The sequence below is a fragment of the Eriocheir sinensis genome, unplaced genomic scaffold (genome assembly GCF_024679095.1).
Source record: "Eriocheir sinensis breed Jianghai 21 unplaced genomic scaffold, ASM2467909v1 Scaffold165, whole genome shotgun sequence".
Lineage (NCBI taxonomy): Eukaryota > Metazoa > Arthropoda > Malacostraca > Decapoda > Varunidae > Eriocheir > Eriocheir sinensis.
Genome location: NW_026111017.1, coordinates 130,717 through 142,332, shown reverse-complemented (window position 1 = coordinate 142,332; position 11,616 = coordinate 130,717).

Genomic DNA, 11,616 nt, shown 5'->3' with positions numbered 1-11,616 from the left:
TATCTGGTATGATTTTACATTATTCTATGTGTATTTTGTATATATATTTTATATAAAATGTATTTGTTTTCATTTCATACAAATCTACATTATTTTACGTGTTTTTTGTACATGTATTTAAATACAAATTTTTTGTATTTTGTATTTTGTATATCTATTTTGTATGTATATTTTCATAGAAATTTTCTCTATTTTATGAGTATTCGTATATATATTTTGATACAAATTTACATTATTGATGTGTATTTTGCATATCTATTTCAATACAAATTTTCTTAATTGTACGTGCATTTTGTATATTTATTTTAATACAAATTTAGTTATTTTATATGTATTTTTGTATATATATTTTTATGCAAATATGCGTTATTATATGTATATTTTGCATCTTTATTTTCATACAAATTTACATTATTTTATTGATATTCTCTTTATTTATTTTGATACGATTTAACATTATTCTATGTGTATTTTGTATATATTTTTTTTACATATTTACATTATTTAAGGTTTATTTTGTATATATATTTTATCCAAATTTACATTATTTTATGTGTATTTGTTTATATATTTTTATACAAATTTACATTATTTTATGTGTATTTTGTATATACATTTTCATAAAAAAATTACGTTATATTATTGTGTGTATTCGTATATATTTTGATACAAATTTTATACAAATTCATGTTATTTAATGTGTATTTGTATATATATATTTTCATGCAAATTTATATTATTTTATGTGTATTTTTTCATATATTTCATTACAAATTTACCTTATTTTATGTTTATTTTGTATATTTATTTCATTCAATTTTAGATTATTTTATGTGTATATTTGTATTTGTATTTAGGTTATTTTATGTGTATTTTGTATATATATTTTCATCCAAAAATACATTAATATATTGGTATTTTCTTAATTTAATTCGATACGAATTTAGATTATATCATAGGTATTTTGTATACATATTTTTATACTCATTTACATTATCTAATGTGTGTTTTGTATATATATTTTTATGCAAATTTATTTTATGTTCATTTTTGTACATATATTTTTATAGAAATTTGCGTTATTTTATGTATATAGTTTTATATATATTTACGTTATTTTATGTACATTTTGTATATTTATATTTATACAAATACACATTCTTTTATTGCTTTATTGTTTATTTATATTTATACGAATTTACATTATTTTATGTGTATTTTGTATACATTTTTTTATACGTATTTACTTAATTTTATGTGTATTTTGTATATGTATTTTTATAGAAATCTACGTTATTTTATGTGTATTCGCATATATATTTTGAAACAAATTTACATTATTTTATATGTATTTTGCATATCTATTTCAATACAAATTTACTTTATTTTATGTGCATTTTGTATATTTATTTTGATACAAATTCAAATATTTTATGTGTATTTTGGTATCAATAATTTTAAAAAAAAATGCGTTATTTGATAGGTATTTTGCATCTTAATTTTCATACAAATCTACATTATTTTTTTAATATTCTGTGTATATATTTTTATACGATTTTACATTATTCTATTTGTGTTTTGTATATATTTTTTTATACATATTTACATTATTTAATGTGAATTTTGTATATATATTTCATACAAATTTACGTTATTATATGTGTATTTGTTTATATATTTTCTTTCAAATTTACATTATTTTATGTGTATTTTGTATATTTCTTTTCATACAAATTTAAATTATTTTTGTGTATTTTTGTATATAGTTTTATACAAATTTAGGTTATTTTATGTACGCATTTACATTATTTAATGTGTGTTTTGTATATATATCTTTATCCAAAGTTAATTTATTTTACGTTCATTTTTGGACATATATTTTTATAGAAATTAGCGTTATTTTATATGTATTTCTATATGTTTTCTCATACAAATTTACATTATTTTATTGCTATTTTGTTTATTTAGTTTGATACGAATTACATGATTATAAATGTATTTTGTACATATTTTTTATACGTATTTACATTACTTAATGTGTATTTTGTTTATATATTTTTAAACAAATTTACGTTATTATATGTATTTTTATAAATATTTTGATACAAATTTACATTATTTTATGTATTTTGTATATACATTTCAATTCAAATTTAGCTTATTTTATCTGTATTTTGTATATCTATTTTCATACGAATTTAATTACTTCAGTGTATTTTTGTATATAGTTTTATACAAATTTACGTTATTTTATGTGTATTTTGTATATTTATATTTACACAAATACACATTCTTTTATTGGTATTTTGTTTATTTATTTTGATACGAATTTACATTATTTTATGTGTATTTTGTTGCAATTTTTTTATACGTATTTACTTCATTTTACGTGTATTTTGTATATATATTTTTATACAAATCTACGTTATTTTATGTGTATTCGTATATATATTTTGAAACAATTTTTACATTGTTTTATATGTATTTTGCATATCTATTTCAATACAGATTTACCTTATTGTATGTGTATTTTGTATATTTATTTTAATTCAAATAAATTTTTTTTATGTGTATTTTTGTATATATATTTTATGGGTATTTTGCTTCTTTATTTTCATACAAATTTACATTATTTTATTAATATTCTGTGCATTTATTTTGATACGATTTTGCATTATTCTATTTGTGTTTTGTATATATTTTTTTTATACAAATTTACGTTATTTTAAGTGTATTATTTTATGTATTTTCATTCAAATTTACAGTATTTTATGTGTATTTTGTATATGTATTTCAATACAAATTTACCTAATTTTATGTGTATTTTGTATATTTATTTTCATAAAAATTTAAATTATTTTTGTGTATTTTTGTATATAGTTTTATACAAATTTATGTTATCTTATGTGTATTTTGTATATTTATTTTCATACAAATACACATTCTTTTATTGACATTTTGTTTATTTATTTTGACGCGAACTTACATTATTTAATGTGTATTTTGTATATATATTTTTATACGTATTTACATCCTTTCATGTGTATTTTGTATATTTAAAAAAAATGCGTTATTTTATGGGTATTTTGCATCTTTATTTTCATACAAATTTACATTATTTTATTTACATTCTGTGTATTTATTTTAATACGATTTTTCATTATTCTATTTGTGTTTTGTATATATATTTTTTATACATATTTACATTATTTAATGAGCATTTTTTATATATTTTTTATACAAATTTATGTCAATTTAAGTGTATTTGTTTATATATTTTCATTCAACTTTACATTATTTTATGTGTATTTTGTATATGTACCGTATTTCTTTACAAATTTACCTAATTTTATTTGTATTTTGTATATTTATTTTCATACAAATTTATCTTATGTTTGTGTATTTTTATATATAGTTTTATACAAACTTACGTTATTTTATGTGTATTTTGTATTTGTATTTTCATACAAATACACATTCTTTTATTGATGTTTAAATTATTTATTTTGACACGATTTTACATCATTTAATGTGTATTTTGTATATATATTTTTATACGTATTTACAACATTTCATGTGTATTTTGTATATATATTTCTATAGAAATCTACGTTATTTTATGTGTATTCGTATATATATTTTGAAACAAATCTACATTATTTTATGTGTATTTTGTATATATATTTCATTATATATTTGCCTTATTTTAAGTTTATTTATATATCTATTTTCATTCAAATTCAAATCATTTTATGTGTATATATTTATTTGTATTTACGTTATTTTATGTGTATTTTCTATATATATTTTCATTCAAAATTACATTATTTTATCGGTATTTTGTTCATTTATTTCGATACGAGTTTAGATTATTTCATGTGTATTTTCTATACTTATACATATAGAGTAAATTTCTGAAAATATATATTCAAAATACATATAAAATTATGTAAATAAGTATAAAAATATATATCAAATACACCTAAAAATGAAAATTGTATCAAAATAAATAAAATTCCGATAAAAGAACGTATATTTGTCGGAAAATAAATATACAAAATACACATAAAATTACTGAAATTTGAATAAAATATATACAAAATACACAAAATTAATTTCAATTTGTATGAAAATAGATATAAAATACATATAATTAGTTAAATTTGTATTTAAATACATGTACAAAATTCACATAAAATAATGTAAATTTGTATGAAATGAAAACAAATTCACATAAAATAACGTACATTGGTATAAAATAGATATACAAAATATACATAGAATAATGTAAAATCGTATCAAAATAAATACACAGAATATCAATAAAATAATGTAATTTTGTATGAAAATAAAGATGCAAAATACTCATAAAACAAAGCATATTTTTATAAAAATACATATACAAATACACATAGAGTAGCTAAATTTGTATTAAAATTAATATACAAAATGCACGTACAATAAGGTAAATTTGTATTGAAAAAATATGCAAAATGCACATAAAACAATGTATATATGTTTCAAAATATATATACGAATACATATAAAATAACGTATATTTCTATAGAAATATATATACAAAATACACATGAAATGACGTAAATACGTATAAAAATATATATACACAATACACATTAAATTATGTAAATTCGCATCAAAATAAATAAACAAAATATCAATAAAAGAATGTGTATTTGTATGAAAATAGATTTACAAAATACACATAAAATATTGTTAATTTGAATAAAACTCTATACAAAAATACACAAAAAATAATTTAAATTTGTATAAAATATATATACAAAATACACATGAAATTAAGTAAATTTCTATTGAAATACATATAAATACACATAAAATAATTTAAATTTTAATTAAAATATATAAACAAATACACTTAAAATAACGAAAATTTGTATAAAATATATATAGAAAATACACATTAAATAATGTAAATATGTATAAAAAAAATATATACAAAACACAAATAGAATAATGTAAAATAGTATCAAATAAATACACAGAATATTAATAAAATAATGTAAATTTGTATGAAAATAAACATGCAAAATACCCATAAAACAACATTTTATGTAAATATATACTGAAATGCACATAAAATATTTAAATTTGTATTACAATAAATATACAAATGCACATACAATAAGGTAAATTTATTGAAATAGATATGCAAAATACATATAAAACAATGTAAATTTGTTTCAAAATATACATACGAATACACATAAAATAACGTAGATTTCTATAAAATATATATACAAAATACACATAAAATGAAGTAAATACGTATAAGAAAATGTATACAAAATACACATAAAATAATGTAAATTCGTATCAAAATAAATAAACTAAATGCCAAAAAAAGAATGTTTACTTGTATAAATATAAATATACAAAATACACATAAATTAACGTAAAATTGTATAAAACTTAATACAAAAATAAACAAAAATAATTAAATTTGTATGAAAGTAGATATACAAAAGACATAAAATAAGCTAAATTTGAATTGAAATAAATATAGAAAATACATAAATTAATGTAAATTTGTATCAAAATATATATTCAAATACACATATAATAACGTAAATTTGTATAAATATATATAAACAAAATACACATTAAATAATGTAAAAAACGTAGAAAAGATATGTACGTAATGTAAAAATTTATAAAATTAAAGATGCAAAATACCCATAAAATATCTCATATTTAAAAAAATATATATACAAAAATACACATAAAATAATTAAATTTGTATTAAAATAAATATACAAAATACACATACAATAAGGTAGATTTTTATTGAAATAGATATGCAAAAAACACATCAAATAATGAAAATTTTTATCAAAATATATACGAATACACACAATAAAATTACGTAATTTTTATGAAAATATATATACAAAATACACATAAAATAATGTAAATACATAGAAAAATATATATAAAAAATAAAAATAAAATAATTTAAATTCGTATCAAAATAAATAAACAAAATTTACTATAAAATAATGTATTTTTTTATTAAATTATATATACAAAATACAAATAAAAAAAAAATTGTATAAAACAATACAAAATACACAAAATAATTTAAATTTGTTTGAAAATAGATATGCAAAATACAAATGAAATTAGGCAATTTTTATTGAAATACATATACAAAATACACATAAAATAATGTAAATTTGTGAAAATATATAAACAAATACATATAAGATAACGTAAATTTCCATAAAATATATGAAAAAATATACATTAAATAATGTAAATATGTCTAAAATATATATACAAAATACATAGAATAACGTAAAATCGTATCAAAATAAATAAACAGACAATCAATAAAATAATGTAGAATTTGTATGAAAATAAAGATGCAAAATACCCATATAATAACATATTTGTTTAAAAATAAATATACAAAAATACACATAAAATAATTAAATTTGCATCAAAATAAATATACAAAAGGCACATACAATAAAAAGAAAATTTGTATTGAATAGATATGCGAAATACACATAAATAATGTAAATTTGAATCAAAATATATACAAATACACATAAAATAGAGTAAATTTCTGTAAATATATATTCAAAATACATATAAAATTATGTAAATAAGTATAAAATATATATATCAAATACCTAAAATAATGAAAATTCGTATCAAAATAAATAAACAAAATTCCGATAAAAGAACGTATATTTGTAGGAAAATAAATATAAAAAATTCACATAAAATTACGAAAATTTGAATAAAAATATATACTAAAATACACAAAATTAATTTCAATTTGTATGAAAATAGATATACATAATACACATATAATTAGTTAAATTTGTATTTAAATACATGTACAAAATACACATAAAATAATGTAAATTTGTATGAAATGAAAACAAATTCACATAAAATTACGTTCATTTGTATGAAATATATATACAAAATATACATAGAATAATGTAAAATCGTATCAAAATAAATACACAGAATAATAGTTTTATACAAATTTAGGTTATTTTATGTACGGATTTACATTATTTAATGTGTGTTTTGTATATATATTTTTATCCAAAGTTACTTTATTTTACGTTCATTTTTGGACATATATTTTCATGGAAATTAGCGTTATTTTATATGTATTTGTATATGTTTTCTCATACAAATTTACATTATTTTATTGATATTTTGTTTATTTAGTTTGATACGAATTACATGATCATATGTGTATTTTGCACATATTTTTATACGTATTTACATTACTTAATGTGTATTTTGTTTATATATTTTTAAACAAATTTACGTTATTATATGTATTTTGATAAATATTTTGATACAAATTTACATTATTTTATGTGTTTTCTATATACATTTCAATTCAAATTTAGCTTATTTTATCTGTATTTTGTATATCTATTTTCATACGAATTTAATAGCTTCTGTGTATTTTTGTATATAGTTTTATACAAATTTACGTTATTTTATGTGTATTTTGTATAGTTATATTTATAAAAATACACATTCTTTTATTCTTTTGTTTATTTATTTTGATACGAATTTACATTATTTTATGTGTATTTTGTATACATTTTCTTATACGTATTTACTTCATTTTATGTGTATTTTGTATATATATTTTTATACAAATCTACGTTATTTTATGTGTATTCGTATTTATTTTTAAAACAAATTTACATTGTTTTATATGTATTTTGCATATCTATTTCAATACAGATTTACCTTATTGTATGTGTATTTTGTATATTTATTTTAATACAAATACACATTCTTTTATTGATATTTTAATTATTTATTTTGACACGAATTTACATTATTAAATGTATATTTTGTATATATATTTATACGTATTTACAACATTTCATGTGTATTTTTATATATATTTCTATAGAAATCTACGTTATTTTATGTGTATTCGTATATATATTTTTAAACAGATCTACATTATTTTATGTGTATTTTGTATATATATTTCATTATAAATTTGCCTTATTTAAGTTTATTTTTATATCTATTTTCATTCAAATTCAAATCATTTTATGTGTATATAATCATTTGTATTTACGTTATTTTATGTGTATTTTCTATATATATTTTCATTCAAAATTACATTATTTTATCGGTATTTTGTTCGTTTATTTCGATACGAATTAGATTATTTCATGTGTATTTTCTATACATATACATATAGAGTAAATTTCTCAAAAAATATATATTCAAAATACATATAAAATTATGTAAATAAGTATAAAATATATATATCAAATACCTAAAAAATGAAAATTCGTATCAAAATAAATAAATAAAATTCCGATAAAAGAACGTAAATTGAATTAAAATAAATAAACAAAATACCAATAAAAGAATGTGTATTTGGATAAATATAAATATACAAAATACATACAAAATAAACATAAAATAAGGTAGATTTGTAATAAAATATATGTACAAAATACATAAAATAATGTAAATTTATATGAAAATATATACAAATACACATAAAATATGAATTTGTATAAAAATATATATTCAAAATAAATATTAAATAATGGAAAAGCGTATAAAAATATATACACAAAGTACATATAAAATAATGTAAATTCGTATCAATATAAATCAACAAAACACCAGTAAAATAATATATATTTGAATGGAAATAAATTTACAAAATACACATAACATAACTAAAATTTGTATTAAATATATACAAAAATACATAGAAATAATTTGAGTTTGTATGAAAATATATATACAAAATACTCATAAAACTAGGTAAATTCCTTTTGAAATGTATATACAAAATACCCATAAAATATTGTAAATTTGTGTCAAAATATATAAACAAATACACATAAAATAACGTAAATTTGTATGAAAAATATATACAAAATACACATAGAATAATGTCAATTCCTATCAAAATGAATGAGCAGAATATCAATAAAATAATGTAAATTTGTATGAAAATAAAGATGCAAAATACCCAAAAAATAAAGAATAAGTTTATAAAATACAGATACAAAATACACATCGAATAATTAAATTTGTATTAAAATTAATATAAAATATGCGTATATAATAAGTTAAATTTGTATTGAAAAAATATGCAACATACACGTTTACTCATACAAATTTATATTATTTTATTGGTATTTTGTTTATTTATTTTGATACGAATTACATGATTATATGTATTTTGTACATATTTTTTTTATACGTATTTACATTATTTAATGTGTATTTTGTTTATATATTTTCATACAAATTTACGTTATTATATGTGTATTTGTATAAATATTTTGATACAAATTTACTTTTTCTTCATATTTTGTATATATATTTCAATTCAAATTTAGCTTATTTCGTGTATTTTGTATATATTTTCATACAAATTTAATTACTTCTTCGTATTTTTTTGTATATAGTTTTATATAAATTTACGTTATTTTATGTGTATTTTATATTTATATTCATACAAATACACATTCATTTATTGGTATTTTGTTTATTTCTTTTGATAATGAATTTACATTATTTTATGATATATATTTTATCCAAATTTACATTATTTTATGAGTATTTGTTTATATATTTTCATACATATTTACATTATTTTATGTGTTTGTTGTATATATATTTTCTACGTATTTAAATTATTTTATGTGTATTTTGTATATACATTTTCATAAAAAATTACGTTATTTTATTGTTGTATAAGTATATATTTTGATACAAATTTTATACAAATTCATGTTATTTTATGTGTATTTGTATATATATTTTCATACAAATTTACATTATTTTATGTGTATTTTTGTATATATTTCATAACAAATCTACCTTATTTTATGTTTATTTTGTATATTTATTTTATTCAATTTTTAATTATTTTATGTGTATATTTGTATTTGTATTTAAGTTATTTTATGTGTATTTTCTATATACAATTTCATCCAAAATTACATTATTTTATTGGTATTTTGTTAATTTAACTCGAATCAATTTAGATTGTTTCATAGGTATTTTGTATAATATTTTTATACTCATTTACATTATCTAATGTGTGTTTTGTATATATATTTTATGCAAATTTATTTAATGTTCATTTTGTACATTTATTTTATAGAAATTTGCGTTATTTTATGTATATAGTCTTATATAAATTTAAGTTATTTTATGTGCATTTTGTATATTTATATTTATACAAATACACATTCTTTTATTGGTATATTGTTTATTTATATTTATACGAATTTAAATTATTTTATGTGTATTTTGTATACATTTTTTTATACGTATTTACTTAATTTTATGTGTATTTTGTATATGTATTTATATAGAAATCTACGTTATTTTATGTGTATTCGTATATATATTTTGAAACAAATTTACATTATTTTATATGTATTTTGCATATCTATTTCAATACAAATTTACCTTATTGTATGTGCATTTTGTATATTTATTTTAATACAAGTTCAAATATTTTATGTGTATTTTGGTATCAATAATTTTATAAAAAATGCGTTATTTTATAGGTATTTTGCATTTTAATTTTCATTTTATATGTACTTTGTATATATATTTTTATACGCTTTTACATTATTTAATATTTATTTTGAATATATATTTTTATACAGATTCATGGTATTTTATGTGTATTTGTATATATATTTTCATATAAATTTACATTATTTTATGTGTATTTTGTACATATATTTTATTACAAATCTACCTTATTTTATGTTTATTTTGTATGTGTATTTAGTATATTTATATTTATCCAAATACACATTCTTTTATTGGTATTTTGTTTATTTATTTTAATTCGAATTTACATTATTTTATGTGTATTTTGTATACATTTTTTTATACGTATTTACTTAATTTTATGTGTATTTTGTATATATATTTTTATAGAAATCTACGTTTTTTTATTTGTATTCGTATATATAAATTTTAATTGTTTTATATTTATTTTTGCATATATCTTTCAATACAAATTTACCTTATTGTATGTGCATTTTGTATATTTATTTCAATACAAATTTAAATATATTATGTGTATTTTGGTATATATATTTTTATAAGAAATGCGCTATTTTATGGGAATTTTGCATCTTTCTTTTCATACAAATTTACATTATTTTATTAATATTCGGTGTATTTATTTTGATAATGATTTTACATTATTCTATTTGCTTTTGTATATACTTTTTATACATATTTACATTATTTAATGTGTATCTTGTATAAATATTTTATACAAATTTATCTCTTATCTATTTTCATACAAATACATTCTTTTCATGATATTTTGTTAATTTATTTTGACACGAATTTACATTATTTGATATGTATTTTGTATATATATTTTATACGTATTTACATAATTTCTTATGTATTTTGTATATATATTTCTATAAATCTACTTTATTTTATGTGTATTCGTATATATATTTTGAAACAAATTTACATTGTTTTATATATACTTTTGAATATCTCTTTCAATACAAATTTACCTTACTGTATATGCATTTTGTATATTTATTTCAATACAAATTT